Source organism: Schistocerca americana, chromosome X, assembly GCF_021461395.2.
Source record: "Schistocerca americana isolate TAMUIC-IGC-003095 chromosome X, iqSchAmer2.1, whole genome shotgun sequence".
Lineage (NCBI taxonomy): Eukaryota > Metazoa > Arthropoda > Insecta > Orthoptera > Acrididae > Schistocerca > Schistocerca americana.
In genome coordinates this window covers 31,336,619-31,353,867 of record NC_060130.1, presented here as the reverse complement: position 1 = coordinate 31,353,867, position 17,249 = coordinate 31,336,619, and the positions used below count along the sequence as shown (strand labels likewise).

At 38.0% G+C, this 17,249-nt stretch overlaps 1 pseudogene; it reads left to right on the top strand.

The window, feature by feature from the left end:
• Positions 1 to 3,219: 3,219 nt before the first annotated feature.
• Positions 3,220 to 17,249, top strand: part of LOC124554957 — a 55,837-nt pseudogene continuing 41,807 nt past the window's right edge.

Genomic DNA, 17,249 nt, shown 5'->3' with positions numbered 1-17,249 from the left:
TTCATTTGCCTGGATGCTCTTAAAGTTTGATTGTAACATATTTTCAGCAACACCTGTGAAAAAGTTGTTAAATGTGTTAGCTACTTCTAAGGGGTTTGTTACTTTTTTATTTTTATGTGATAGTGTTATATTTTTCCAAGGTTGTCTGTATTCTCCACATTCTTTTTTTATAACACTCCACATAGCCTTTGATTTATTAGCTGAATTATAAATGATTTCATCATTATGCATTATTTTTGCTGCTTTTATTACTTTCTTAATATTTTGGAGTATTTTTTATAGTATGCGCGTACTACAGGTGAGGAATTTTTCGAGTTACATATTTCATGAAGTAGTCTTCTCTTCTGGCATGAAACCCTTATTCCCTTTGTGATCCAGCTGTTTGTTCTAGAGTTTCCCCGTATGGTTAATGTTTTCAGTGGGAATGCAAGTTCAAAGAAATGGGTTAATGTATCAATGAAAGTGTCGAATTTTTCATTAATATCATTCATTTTGTACACTCCTAGCCATTTTTCTTTGTGTAATAAGTTGTTGAAGTAGTTCACATTATGCTGATTATAGCTTCGATATGCTGTTCTAAAAGACATGTTGTTAATAATACTGCCTTGTACTTTTATGCTTAATATTTGAGCAAGATGATCACTAAAACCTGCATTGAAAATTTTTAGTGAGGTGTTGTGTAAACTCTTATTCACTAGAAACTGATCAAGAGCTGTTTGACAAGTTTCTGATACTCGGGTAGCTGCTTTTACTTCAGCCTTTAAATTGAAGGACGTTGCAAGGTTCAAAATGGTCTCCCTATTTCCACTATTCGTGAGGAAGTCAATATTGAAGTCACCACAAATTATAAATTCACAATCCATTTTATTTACTTTATTTAGCAATGACTCCATTTTGTTTAAGAAAAGTTCAAAATTCCCAGACGGTGATCGGTAAACTGTAGCAATAACCAGGTTGAACTGAGTAATTTTTATAGCTGCAATTTCATAATCCTTTTCGACATTTGCCCTAGTTAAGTCAGGTAGTGTAATAAAATCTACATTATCCTTTGTGTAAATTGCTACCCCACACTGTTTGCTGTTTTTCCTGCAGTAGTAAGCAGCCAAGACAAATTTGTTTATTTTAGTATTCTGGATTAATTCTGGGTTAAGCCAGTGCTCAGAAATGCATAACACTGAGATATCATTAAGTTCATGTGTTAATAGAACGTTAATTTCATCGATCTTATTACGCAGGGATTGCACATTATGGTGATAAATTTTTAAATCGGGCGTATTCACAATTTGGTAATTGGGAATCATATTTACAGCATCACATACCTCTAGTTTAAATTAGGAATGTCAGCAGCGTTGTATTTTTGTTCTTCTTTCTTGTTTATTTTGTTTTCCTCGCTGTTGGAAGGATGTTCAGGAAGCTGATAAATTGTTCTATCCCTTACAAGTCTTTCTTTGATGTTATCTTTTAACAAGATAATGCAAGACTACACATCACCTGAGCTGTACTGAGCTACCTCGATACAGAGAGTGTTCCACTGTTGCCGTATCCAGCATTTTCTTCAAATCTGTCACCTGTGGAGAACGTCTGTTCACAGGATGCCAAGAGATGGGTATGCCACCAGCCGCCAGCCACCAGTCACCAGCCACTACAGTTGAAGAACTCTGACATATGACATTCAGTTGAGTAGCATGAAATGATGTACCCATGGCTGTAATCCAACCTCGATTTGATATCCAGTGTGATGAGAGCTGTTCTGCTTTTCCAGTTTCAATACTGAAATTCATATATTATTTTTATGCTATCCTAACCAGATTGGACTGTGGTGTCATACAGCATAAAATATCTTACAACGTGTTGAATTAGTTATGAGAAGTGTAGAACAGCCAGCAGGGGAAAGATGTTGGCAATGAGACAGCTTTTATGTATAACAGCAGTACAGTGTTTCACAGTGCATAATGCTTCCGCAGATTGAGAACAAAATGTGTGGTTTGCTTTCATCCATTTTCACAAACATAGCCTAAAAAATAATGTTGACAGTACTATGCATTTCACTCTGAGGCATATTGCACTCTGAGAATGTTCATCGAATTCAGTTACTTTGTATTATATTTCAGTAACAGTGACATAATAGCAAATTGGACTGTATGAGTTTTTACGGATTTTTTTTCCAGACACACACTACCATTTCTTCAGATTTATTTAATTTGGGTATAAATCCTTTCCAGCATATATGCTGTACACAAAATGTTGAACATAAAATGTAGCTATCTGCTGATTTAACATCTTGCTGAGTATACCGGTACAATATTTTGTTGTAACAAATAGTTCAATGTATTTTACACACTTATAAACTTATTTATACAGTTATAGTAATTTATACCATTACATTTATGTTGTACCTTAATGTTCTGGAAGACGATATTATAAGGAACCTCATACTTTTCCTGGATGATAGAGTTGTCTATAATGAATTATTGCCTGAAAAAAATCTGCACAAATTTGAGTCAGATCATAACATTTCAATTTGGTCCAAAGATAGGCAACTGAGTTTAAGTTTTCAGAAATGTAAATTGGAGCACATCACAAAACAAAAAAAAAGACAGTATTGTATGACTACATTATCAAATAATCACAGTTTTAATTGGTCAACTCATACAAATATCTGGATGAAATGAAATGGTGACATAGACTCACTTGTAGGCAAAGCAGAATGCAGACTTCAATTCATTGGTAAGATACTGGAAAATGCAATCAGTCTATAGAGGACATTGCTTACAAAATACTTGTGTGGCCCATTCTAGAATATTGCTTAAGTATGACCCATAACAAATAAGGCTAATGGCAGACATTGAATGTATACAAAATAGTGTAGCATGATTGATCATAGATTTATTTGATGCATGGGAGAGCATCAAGAAGTTACTAAAAATTGGAAATGCCAGACAAGTGAAGATAGACGCCAAATATATGACAAAACCTAACTTATGAAATTTCAGGAACGTGTATTAAGTGAGGTATTTAGTGATTATACAATAACCGCATATGTATCACTCCTATAGGGACCATGAAGGCAAGATTAATTACAGCATGCACAGAACCATTTAAAGAATCATTCTTCCCACACTCCACATGAGCATTGAATGGGGAAAAACCATAATGTGTGGTACAACAATGTACTTTGTCGGACAAACCCACAGTGGTTTATACAGTGTGCATGGAGACATGGAATCAGTTGACAGTAGCTGGGTAATGGTTCATATTGATTCCCATTTCCCTGTTGCAGTAGGTGATCTTATGCCTCTAATTATTTTTTCATTGCTATCTTAACTTGCATTCTTCAATTCAGTTTATTAACCCTTCTTATCTCTTTGTATTAGGGCAAATGTTCAGTTAACTTTTGAGGAATTTGTATTTTCAATTTATCAACTGGAGTTTTGTTTCATATGCAGCAGCAATGTTACAAATTATTTGTTTCAGTTTCTATAGAATAATTTGCTGTTTCACGGGTGCCTTGAAGGAAATAAAAGATCTCGAAAGTGTCTTAATGACAACCGATGGCCTCATGTTGACAAGACAGCTGGTTGCCTTGCAGAGGGCAGGGCTTGACGGTCTGAACATCAGCTTAGACACCCTGCAGTCCCAACGCTACAACCAGATCACGAGGAGGAAAGGCTGGGAGCGTGCCATGGCTGGCATAGATCTAGCCTTGCAACTTGAATATGACCCTGTGAAGGTATTACTAGTGCAGCTGTCATCGCATGCAGACTTTCATAAACAAAAGATATAAATCTGTTGTTAAGAATATCAATACAAGAATCACCATTTTAAAGCAGTATGCCCACACCCTCGCCCCCATCCCCGCTCCCACCCTCACCGCTGTCTCCACACTGCAGCTGTAAGTGAAGGAAGGTATATTAAGACAGAAGAAGTAAATTTTAGCTGACGATGCTAACAGTTTCGCAGTTTATACAACATAAAAAGGATGCCTTGCAAGTTTACCAATTAAAAATCTTATATTTTCCTCCCAAGAGAGTCTTATGAGACTCAAGATCTTTACAGTTTCTCTTTTTTTCTTTTGTGTCTTTAGTTTAAAATAAGTTTCCACTATTGTGGTGTTGTTTTGGTAAAAATACTCGATTGTTTGGAAAAATTATTCTTAATTCTGTAGTCACATTTTTGTTGTGTCTAAGTACTACTGGTTTCAGTAGCAAGTGCTAGCATCAGTTCATCTTATTATCAAACATTTCTGTGCAAAATAAAAGCTGACCACTGTGGCCGAGCGGTTCTAAGCACTTCAGTCCAGAACCGTGCTGCTGCTATGGTCGCGGGTTCGAATCCTGCCTCAGGCAGGGATGTCCTTAGGTTAGTTAGGTTTAAGTAGTTCTAAGTCTGGGGGACTGATGACCTCAGATGTTAAGTCCCATAGTGCTTAGAGCCATTTGAACCATTTTGCAAAATAAAAAGCTTCTGTACAACTGCAAACTAGACATACCATTTTCAGGGTGCAGTTCACATCTATTGAAAGCACAACAGTGACCTTTACTTTTAGTAGATAAGACACCTACTGGGGTAAGTGACTTGATGAATGCACACAAGAAGTTGTCATTTATTCCATATGTAGCTGCCATGCAGAATCATATTTTGTATTAGTTTGTCCTTACTCTTCCAAAAGGTTAAACCTTGTCTCTGCAGCCACAGCTTCCTCTCTTCAGCAGTTGTTTTCATCTCCATGTGTGAAGAAAATCCCATTCATTGATCATATTGTTTAAGTAGGATGTTCTCAGTCATCCCCTTGTTTTCTTACCTATGATCTTGCCTTCAGAAATGTTTTTTAAAAGATTATCATCTCCAGTTAAGTGTCCAGTGTATTTTGCTTTGCTCTGGCCTATAACTTTCAGTGGTTCCTTCTTCTCTCCTATTTCCTTTAATTTTTCTGTCAATGCAGCTAGTTCTTGTACTTCTCCTCCAGAACCACATTTCAGCAGGTTTGAGGTGAGCTTCCTTTGGCTTTTCTAATGTACAGATTTTGCATCTGTGTGTCAGAACACTCCACACAAAGGTCTTTACAAATATTTTCTTAATGTGGGAGCTGATATGTTTATTCAGTTGCAGCTTCTTCTTATTTTGGAAGGAACTCTTCACCTGTGCTATTCTTTTCTTGAATGCCTTGAAATATTGATTGTTTTCTTGCAAAATGCTACTGAGATAGTGAATTTCAGTTCCTTTCTTGAGTTGCTCATTGCCTGTTCTTGCGTCAGTCCTGCCTCCACCTCCTTTCTTGTCTGTAGCCATAACTTTTGTCTTCTTTGTATTCATTTTTAGCTTTAGTTTTACCATTTCTTGATTTAAGGCCTGAAACATTTTATTTAGTTCCTACTCTGATTTACTATTGTGATGTCGTCAGTCTGCAGTGTATATGCATGCAATTAAGTCTCCATATCGACATCATGCTCCAAAAACCACCTAACTGTATGTGACAGGGGGTACGTCTCATGCCACCAACTGACCCCCTCTGCCTTGTTCCACTTGTGAACAGTGTTTGGGAAGAATGACTGTCAGTACGCTTCTGTATTATCTCTAACTTCTCAAATTTTCTTCTCGTGATCATTTCGTGAATTGTATATGAGAGAAACTATTATGTTGTCAGACTCTTCTCGGAAACTACTCTCTCGAAATTTGGGTAGTAAATCTTTCCGTGATGCACAACTGCTCTCTTATGGCATCTACCACTGGAGTTGCTGAGCATCTCTGTAATGATCTCACAGCGACTAAATGATCCTGTGACAAAACACTCCGCACTTCATTGGATCTTCTTTCTCTCTTCTGTCAGTCTTACTGGGTAAGGACACAGGGGTAATTTACATTCACTTAAGATTCTTCCTGTGAATCGTAGTCTGGCATCTGCTTTTCTATTGCTGTTTTATGTGGTCATTCCACTTTAAGGTTGCTCTGGATAGTTACTTCTAGATATTTTATGGTAGATTCTGTTTCCAGCAATTTGTCATTAATAGTGTAGTTGTACAGTATTGGATTTCTTTTCCTGTGTGTGTGTGTGTGTGTGTGTGTGTGTGTGTGTGTGATATGTTACATTTATTTATGTGCAGGGTCAACTGCCAGAGCCTACATCATTCACCAATCCTCTGCAGGTCATTGTGCAAATTGATACTGTCTTCTGTAATTGCTACTTTCTGATGGACAAGTGTAGTACCTGTGAACAATATTAAGGAGCCTCTGACACTTTCTACTGGATCATTTATATACATTGTAAATGTAATGGTCCTATCACATTTCCATGGCGTATTCCAGAAATTACCTTTTGATTCTGGTCATCTTTTCTTTGTTGTTGTTATTACTTCCTAGATGAACATATTAAGGAAGTAAGGTGATAGAAGGCACCCGTCTCTCACTGCCCTTCTGGTTTTCCTTCTTTCATATCCGGTTCAGTACTCTGACTTTTGTATATACTCAAAATTAATCATCTGTCCTTCCACTTTGGACATTACTTTAAGGAATGATGATATAATGGTAATCTGTTTATTAAACAATATTTTAACGATACACTATGCTTTCTGATCATATAGTGGCTTGATGATGGAATTTGATACTGAAATTAGTAATCATTAGACAAAATAAAAGTGAAGCTATAATAAAAGAAAGTAATATTTTGGATCATGTCAGTTGTTGTTCCAAACAACAGCACGTCAGGAATAGGTTCAAATGGCTCTGAGCACTATGCGACTTAACTTCTGAGGTCATCAGTCGCCTAGAACTTAGAACTAATTAAACCTAACTAACCTAAGGACATCACACACATCCATGCCCGAGGCAGGATTCAAACCTGCGAACGTAGCGGTCATTCGGTTCCAGACTGTAGCGCCTAGAACCACACGGCCACTCTGGCTGTCCAGGAATAGGTACTAAATTATTTGTCCGCTGATGACCTCACAGCTTAGAACACTAAAACACAAATGTTAATTGTTTGTTATGTGCCCTGGTAGAGTTTACAGCTGTTTACAGTTCACGATTGGTTGTTGGAGATTGGACATTACTCACATAGTGTATTTAGTGCACAGTGCAGAAAAAGGCAGTGTCCAGAAAAGTAAACAAGTGTAAAGGCAAAAGTTTCATGACAGGATGTTGTGTCACCATACTTGGAAGACAATTATAGCCAAAGACAGAAATTTAAAAGAAACTGGCTCATTTGAGCTGTGGAGACCTAGTCGAGGATTCTCAGTAGATAATTGTTAGCACAGTAGAATTTATAAAGAGACAATGTCAGTTCGTGTCAGGGAAGGTTGATTGGTAAGTATCTATCAGCTTTCTCGTAAAACTCACAATTTGAAGAATACACATCAAGGAAAAGGTAGAAGTCCAACAGTGTCAAATCTAGACAATAATATCGATCATCCAACAGTTTTGCAAAATCCCCAGTTGTACTTTACTTACTTACTTACTTACTAACTTACTCAGATTTGCTGTGTACCATACAAGGAACTGGTTTCCACTAGTTCACTTGATCAGCTGCCAAGTTCTCACCTTCCTCCAAGTTTGTGTCCATGGATTGAAGATTCATTGCAAAAGTTCCAGGTGTTAAAAGGTCTTCCTGTACATCTGTATCTGTCCATTGATTTCAACAACAGTGTTGATTTTGGGATTCTTCCACCTTACATGCGTAGAACATAACCTGCAATCCTCAGTCTTCTTTCAACAATAATTTTGTGCAGGCTGTGTAGACCTCTTATTCTCAGCGCTTCATCGTTTGTAACTTGGTTGGGTTAACATCTTCAGAATTCATCTCTAGCATTGTTGGTGAAAAACATGGAGACTGTGTGCTGATTTTACTGACATTTTCCAAGTCTCACACATATAAACGATAAAGGAATGCAGTCAAAGCTTTGTTGGCATATTAAAGACCTAATTGCCATATGGACTGATTTTCCAGTTCTGCTGGTGATTTCTGCATCTGTGACCTCATTATTACATATAAAGCTACCGAGATATGGCAATCTGTCAACATTTTGTATTATCTTCTATTGCACTGTAATCGGGGAAGAGATGAGTAATTTCCACTTACTTTGCACATTCTGTTTACCTTATCCCTATTAATTTTCAGCCCTACACAATAGGGCATTTAATGAGAAAGCAGATAAAAACTAACTTGATGCCTTCCAAGGAGACGGTCTCTACTTAGTCTCTACTCCTTCAAGCCTGACTTTGTAAGTGTAGACCAGACATGGCTTAAATTCAGAGAAATAGTATCGACATCAATTAAGAGATATATACCAAATAAATTGAAAGGATACCAAATAAATTAAAAGGGTGGTGCACAAAATATGTCAAAACTCAGCTGCAGAAGCAATGAAAAAAAGCATGTCAAAATTTAAAAGAATGCAAAATCTCCAAGATTAGCGATGTTTTACTGAAGCTCGAAACTTAGGGTGGGTTTCAGTGCAAGATGTGTTTAATAGTTCCCATAGTGAAACTTCGTTTTGAAATCTGGAAGAAAATCCAAAGAGGTTCTGGTTGCATGTGTAGTACACCAATGGCAAGACACAACCAATACCTTCACTGCGCAATAGCTGTGGTAATATTACTGATGACAGTGCTACTAAAGCAGGGTTACTAAACACGGATTTCTGAAATTTCTTCACCAAAGACAACAAAGTTATTATTGCAGTATTCAAATCAAGAACAACTGCAACTGTGAGTAACTTAGTAGTAGCTCTCCTCAGTGTCATAAAGCAGTTATGTTTCTTTCAGAGTATGCTGATACAACAGCTCCATTAGAAATCATATATAGCCCTGGAGATTCTAAAAGGTATCAGATAGATTATATAATGGTAAGACAGAGATTTAGGAACCAGGTTTTAAATTGTAAGACATTTCCAGGGGCAGATGTGGACTCTGACCACAATCTATTGGTTATGACCTGTAGATTAAAACTGAAGAAACTGCAAAAAGGTGGGAATTTAAGGAGATGGGACCTGGATAAACTGAAAGAATCAGAGGTTGTACAGAGTTTCAGGGAGAGCATAAGGGAACAATTGACAGGAATGGGGGAAAGAAATGCAGTAGAAGAATAATGGGTAGCTTTGATGGATGAAGTAGTGAAGGCAGCAGAGGATCAAGTACGTAAAAAGACGAGGGCTAGTAGAAATCCTTGGGTAACAGAAGAAATATTGAATTTAATTGATGAAAGGAGAAAATATAAAAATGCAGTAAATGAAGCAGGCAAAAAGGAATACAAATGTCTCAAAAATGAGATCGACAGGAAGTGCAAAATGGCTAAGCAGGGAGGGCTAGAGGACAAATGTAGGGATGTAGAGGCTTATCTCACTAGGGGTAAGATGGGTACTGCCTACAGGAAAATTAGAGAGACCTTTGGAGATAAGAGAACCACTTGCATGAACATCAAGAGCTCAGATGGAAACCCAGTTCTAAGCAAAGAAGGGAAAGCAGAAAGGTGGAAGGAGTATATAGAGGGTCTATACAAGGGCGATACACTTGAGGACAATATTATGGAAATGGAAGAGGATGTAGATGAAGATGAAATGGGAGATACAATACTGCGTGAAGAGTTTGGCAGAGCACTGAAAGACCTGAGTCCAAACAAGGCCCCTGGAGTAGACAACATTCCATTGGAACTACTGACGGCCTTGGGAGAGCCAGTCCAGACAAAACTCTACCATCTGGTGAGCAAGATGTATGAAACAGGCGAAATACCATCAGACTTCAAGAAGAATATAATAATTCCAATCCCAAAGAAAGCAGGTGTTGACAGATGTGAAAATTACCGAACAATCAGTTTAATAAGCCACAGCTACAAAATACTAACACGAATTCTTTACAGACAAATGGAAAAACTAGTAGAAGCCGACCTCAGGGAAGATCAGTTTGGATTCCGTAGAAATACTGGAACATGTGAAGCATTACTGACCTTACGACTTATCTTGGAAGAAAGATTAAGGAAAGGCAAACCTACGTTTCTAGCATTTGTAGACTTAGGGAAATATTTTAACAATGTTGACTGGAATACTCTCTTTCAAATTCTAAAGGTGGCAGGGGTAAAATACAGGGAGCGAAAGGCTATTTACAATTTGTACAGAAACCAAATGGCAGTTATAAGAGTCGAGGGACATGAAAGGGAAGCAGTGGTTGGGAAGGGAGTAAGACAGGGTTATAGCCTCTCCCCGATGATATTCAATCTGTATATTGAGCAAGCAGTAAAAGAAATAAAAGAAAAATTCGGAGTAGGTATTAAAATCCATGGAGAAGAAATAAAAACGTTGAGGTTTGCTGATGACATTGTAATTCTGTCAGAGACAGCAAAGGACTTGGAAGAGCAGATGAACGGAATGGATGGTGTCTTGAAGGGAGGATATAAGATGAACATCAACAAAAGCAAAACGAGTGTAATGGAATGTAGTCGAATGAAGTAAGGTGATGCTGAGGGAATTAGGTTAGGAAATGAGACACTTAAAGTAGTAAAGGAGTTTTGCTATTTGGGGACCAAAATAACTGATTTTGGTCGAAGTAGAGAGGATATAAAATGTAGACTGGCAATGGCAAGGAAAGCGTTTCTGAAGAAGAGAAATTTGTTAACATCGAGCATAGATGTAAGTGTCAGGAAGTCATTTCTGAAAGTATTTGTATGGAGTGTAGCCATGTATGGAAGTGAAACATGGATGGTAAATAGTTTGGACAAGAAGAGAATAGAAGCTTTCGAAATGTGGTGCTACAGAAGAATGCTAAAGATTAGATGGGTAGATCACATAACTAATGAGGAAGTATTGAATAGGATTGGGGAGAAAAGAAGTTTGTGGCACAACTTGACCAGAAGAAGGGATCGGTTGGTAGGACATGTTCTGAGGTATCAAGGGATCACCAATTTAGTATTGAAGGGCAGCGTGGAGGGTAAAAATAGTAGGGGGAGACCAAGAGATGAATACACTAAGCAGATTCAGAAGGATGTAGGTTGCAGTAGGTACTGGGAGATGAAGAAGCTTGCACTGGATAGAGTAGCATGGAGAGCTGCATCAAACCAGTCTCAGGACTGAAGACCACAACAACAACATATAGCCACTCATTTGATAAAGATCCATACCTAGAGACTGAAAAGTTGCTCAGGTCACACCAATGCTCAAGAAAGAAAAGAGGAGTAATCTACTAAATAACAGACTCATATCACTAATGTTGATTTGCATTAGGATTTTGGAACATATATTGTGTTTGAATATTATGAATTATCTCAAAGATAATGATTCATTGATAAATAGCCAAGATAGGTTCAGAAATATTGACCTTTTAAAACACAGCTAGCTCTTTAGTCACACAAAGTAATAAGTGCTGTCGACTGGGGCTCTCAAATTGATTCCATATTTGTAGATTTCCAGAAGACTTTTTGAAACAGTTCCTCACAAGTATTTTCTAATCATATTGTGTGCCTATGGTGTATTGTCTCAGTTGTGCAACTGGATGTGTGGTTTCCTGTCAGAAAGGTCACAGTTCATAGTAATTGATGGAAAATCGTCAAGTAAAACAAAAGTGATATCTGACATTCCTCAAGGAAGTGTTATAGACCACCTGCTGTTGCCGATCTACATTAACAATTTAAGAGAGAATCTGAGCAGTCCTCTTAGATGATGCTATCATTTACAGTCTTGCATATCATTTACTGTCTTGTAAAGTGATCAGATGATCAAAACGAACTGCAAAATGATTTAGGCTACCTATCCATATGATGCAAAAAATGGTAACTGACCTTAAATAATAAAAATTGTTATGTCATCCGCATGAGTAGTAGAAGGCATCTACTAAATTTTGGTTACATGATAATTCACGCAGATCTAAAGGCTGTGAAGTCTATTGAATACTTTGGAATTACATTTACAAATAACTTAAATTGGAATGCTCACATAGATAACGCGGTGGGAAAGCAAACAAAAGACTGTGATTTAATAGTAAAACATTTAGAAGGTTAGGATTACTAAAGAGACTATCTACAACTATACTTGTCTGTCCTCTTTTGGAGTATTCTGCATGGTGTGAGATCCTTACCAGATAGGACTGACAAAGGACATCATTTAAAAGTTCAAAGAAGGGCAGCTCATTTTGTATTATTGGGAAACAGGAAAGTGCATGCCACAGATATCGCATGTGAATTGGGGTGGCAGTAATTAAAGCAAAAGCATTTTGCTGTAGCAGGTTCTTAAAATTTCAATCATCAATTTTCTCCTCCGAATGTGAAAATATTTTGTTAGAGCCCTCTTACATAGGGAGAAATGATCATTGTAATAAAATAAGAGAAATCAGAGCTTGTACGGAAATATTGAAGTGTTTGGTTTTCCTCAAATGCTGTAGGGGAGTGGAATGGTAGATAAATAGGTTGAGGGTGGTTCTCTGAACCCTCTGCCAGCAATTAATTGTGAATTACAGACTAGTCATGCAGATATAGATAATGTAGATAGGCTTTCAATATTGTGCACTGATTCTCTAATTTTATACATTGCTCAAATACTTTCGTGGCGCTTTGGAGTGACCCCTTCAAAATAACACTTTACCAGTCTTCTTAATATGTATTTTGGTAACCAGGTTGATAAGAAGTTACAACAATACTCTCTTATTACTCCCCAGTTTTGGGTTTTATTAATGAACAAAATCGCCGCAGTGTTCCATAACAATTACGGGCTGAAGTTTCCTGCTGATGGAACCAATATGATTTTCTGTGTTTCTGAGAATACAGGTTGTGTATGCTGTTTGGAGCCTGTTGTATGCTGAATCAAATGTTTTTATTGTTGTGATCTTCCATCTGAAGATTGGTTTCATGGAGTTGCCCATGCTAGCTTATCCTCTGTGACCCTCTTCACCTCTGGGTAACTACTGCAGCGTACAATAACTTGAACTTGCTTACTGCAGTCAGTTTTTGGTCTCCTACAGTTGTTACCCCCATTATATTCACAGATGACCACATATTGTGGAAATTGCATATTGTAATGTAGGATGCAACAATAAGGTACAGAAAGTTTCTGTTGAAAATTACGAATTATTTAGGAATAAAGGAGATGGCTCACCAAAAGGCAGAAGCACTGTCTCATCGATAGGCACACGAACAAAAGGTATGTAGAATGAGATTTTCACCGTGCAGTGGAGTGTGCACTGATATGAAACTTCCTGGCAGATTAAAACTGTGTGCCGGACCAAGAGTCAAACTTGGGACCTTTGCCTTTCGTGGGCAAGTGCTGAGCTATCCTTGCACGACTCACGACCCGTCCTCACAGCTTTACTTCCACCAGTACCTCGTCTTCTACCTTCCAAACTAAAAGGTACGTTACTTGGCGAGCTTCCAGAATGCACTTTCTTTTTCTAGCTGTAGGGAAAACATGTGCGCGCGCCCACACACACACACACACACACACACACACACACACACACACACACACACACACACACATACTCTCTCACATGCGCATGCATGTCTCCTTATGCTGTGGTCGCTCAACTGCCAGCTCTTTATTGGCCCATGGTGAGTGTTCTGGAGTGAGGTGGGGCTTTAGAGTGGGGTAGGATGGGGTGGGTTGAGGCAATGTGAGAGATGGAGAGAGATGGGAGGGGTTTGGAGGGAAGCATTTAGTGGCTCGTGGGAGAGTGGGGAGCCATCTGTGGGCTAGCTAGGGGTGCAGGTAGAGGGGTCAGGTGCCAGACAGCTGGGCACTCATAGACTAGGGTGTGACGTGAGATAACAGCACACAACTAGCTGATTTGCGAGGGGGGGAGAGAGGGGTGTGTGTGTGGGGGGGGGGGGCTGGGAGTTAACTTGGATTTAGGCCAGGAAGCAAAGGATGTGCTGTAAGTATGGCTACGAAAGTTGAGTATTCTTAAATAAGATCAGCTGGTGCCAATGTATTGGAAAGTAACTGGCACACAAAGTGCAATTGTGGCTCCTTTTTCTTTAAAAGTTTTAAATAGTCTGCAGAGCAAATTGAATTAGGAGGATCAGGCATTTGTGTGGGTCTAGGAAAGTAAATTGTAGAGCCAGATAAAAGGGGCACAAGACAGGAGGGGTACTACTACTCATCACTGCTGTATCGTGCTACTAGTACATGTCAGTGTGAGTGCACCGAGAGTGGTGTTGCTGTACATGCGTCTTTAAATTGGTCACCGACTGATCATTGCAGGCTGGCTGCTGGAGGCCGTCTCTGGGAGCCAAGCGTGCCGTGCGGTCCCTGCCGTGCCATCTGCTGGTGACTCGCACATATATTAGTGTGGAACAGTGCTGACTGACTCTCTGTGTGATTCTAGTTTGTAATGTGCACATCAGTGTTCTGTGTCTTGTTGAGTCCTTAGAGGCATATTGTTCGGAGGTTATTATTAAAGCCATATTTGTGCGACTTGGATCACACTTCAGTATTTATTTATTTATTTATTTCTTGTTCCATAGATCCAGTTAGTGAGTCAATCACAAGGATATGGAACGTGTCAAATTGTACAGGTTTCAATTTAAACTATACAAGGGCAATTCAATGGCAAATTGTACATAGTTTAAGTAAGACATACTATAAATACAGTAACAGATACAATATCAGCTAGATAACATAACAACCATTTGACAGAAAAAGGAGTTTCAAATAAAGGTTAAAGGCAAGAGCACAAAGTTAAATCAGATATTAGGCCTACAAGAGTAAATACATGTACAGCCAATCTGTTGTTACAAAAAGTGAGCTAATTCCCAAATGCACAATAAAATCAATTGAACTACTTCTAGACACAATAAGTTTAGTGATGGTATACATTTTCTTTCAGGTATTCATCCACAGTATAATAAGATTTCTCTGTCAGGTAATCTTTGAGAACTCGTTTAAATTTTGGCAGTTCTGTATGAACACATTTGATATGTAGTGGTAGAGCATTGAACAGCTTAATGCTGGAGTAGTAAACTCCTTTTTGTACCAGAGTGAGACGTTTCATTTCTAAATGTAGATTGTTTTTGTTTCTGGTGTTATAACCACGGAATTTACTGTTGTCTTGGTAGATGGAATAATTTTTGCACACAAAGGTCAGCAAGGAAAAAATATACTGTGAGGCAGTTGTTAGGATACCTATCTTCCGAAACAAGTGCCTGCAAGAGTGTCTTTGATTAACCCCACACGTTATTCTGATTGCTTTTTTTTTGGATGGTGAAAACTTGTTTTGCAAGTGGTTGGTTCCCCCAGAATATGATAGCATATGACATCAATGAGTGGAAGTAGCCAAAGTAGGCAACCTTAATAGTGTCAACTTCAGCCACTGAAGAAATTACCCGTAGTGAAAATGTTGCCGAGCTAAGTTTTTTACATAGATGAAGAATGTGAACTGACCAATTACATTTACTGTCTATGTAAGCACCCAGGAATTTTGTTTCTTCAACTTTCTGTATTGGTTGATCTCTACATTTTATGTCAATTTCATTGGGATTACTTTGTGATGTATGGAACCTCATATAATGAGTTTTATCTGCATTGAGTGAGAGACCATTTGAGGAGAAACAATTTAAGATGTCATTAAAAACAGTAGTTGTAGTTTTTTCAAGATCATGATCAGTCAAATCGTCAATTAGAATTGTGGTATCATCGGCAAACAGGGTAAATTTGCTGTTTGTCTCAGAACAAAGAGGAAGATCATTAATAAAGATGAGGAAAATCAGTGGGCCCAAAACGGAGCCTTGAGGCACACCACACGTTATCATGCCCCATTCAGACGAGGCAGGTTCTCCAGAAGAACCATTTAGCATTACAGTCTGCTTCTGATCCTGTAGATATGATTGTAGCCACAAGCCAACAGTACCACCTAAACCATAGTATTCTGCCTTTTTCCAAAGAATTTGGTGGTTTACACAGTCAAAGGCTTTCGTAAGATCGCAAAAAATACCCACTGGAGACATATTTTTGTTAATTGGTTCCAAAACTTGGTTGCTGAAAGAGAATATTGCCTGTTCAGTACAAAGACCGGCATGAAAACCAAACTGATTTTTGCTTAAGATACTATGGAATTTGAGATGGTCTACAATCCTCCTGTGCATGAGTTTTTCTAGAATTTTCGAGAAGGTAGTTAATAGGGATATTGGGCGATAGTTTGTAACAATGCTTTTATCCCCTTTTTTAAAGAGAGGAATCACTACAGCCAACTTAAGTCTGTCAGGGACAATCCCATCTTGTAGGGATGCATTGTATTTGTTGCATAAGGTGGGACTAACAAATTTATAACAGTGTTTCAGTATTTTACTAGAAATATTGTCCACACCAGCAGAATTTTTGTTTTTTAATGATCTAATTACTCTTATGACTTTGCTTACAGTAAATGGAGATAAGGATAACTGTGGGATTCTGTTGCTAATAGCTTTCTGTAGGAGGGACAATGATTCTTCCATAGAACCATTACAGCTTGTCTGCTGCTCTCAAAAAGTGGTTATTAAATATTTCTGCAACCAACTCAGGTTTCTTTATGATACTGTCCCCTGTTTTAATCTCTACCTGAGACATGTTCCCTGTTGTCCTGCCAGTTTCCCTCTTTATTACATTCCTTATAGTTTTAATTTTATTTTCTGAGCTTTCAATTTCTGATTTTATGCACATACTTTTAGATTTATTTATAACCTTCTTGAGAATGCTACAGTAAAGTTTGTAGTGTTGTCATTTCTTTGGATCATTACAAGTCCTGAGAGAACTGTATAACATCCTTTTTGTTCTACAAGATGTTGTTATCCCTGTAGTGATCCAAGACTTCTTGGCATTGCCTATATGACTATTTCTAACTACTTTTTTTGGGAAAGATGGACTCAAATACAGACATGAATTCATTTAAAAATGAATTGTACTTTTTGTTTACATCTGTTTCCCTATCAACTCGGCTCCAGTCTATCTCTTTTAGGCTATCACTGAATTTTTTAAGGCCCTGTTCATTTATTATCCTAAAAGATTTCCAAGAATGCTCGGAACTGTTGCACACACTGATGTAATTGAGCCTAAGCAATTGACCACCATGATCAGAAAGGCCAAGGATTGGATGTACAGTGATCTCATTCCATGTAGACTTATCTATAAATATATTATCTATCAGACTTTTACTGTTAACAGCAACCCTAGTTGGGAAATCTACTATTGTCATCAGATTATAAGACTCCATTAAATGTACTAAATCAGCTTTACTATTGCTCTCATTTAGGAAATCAACATTAAAGTCACCAGTAATTATCAAGTTCTTGGACTTTGAGTACAGTA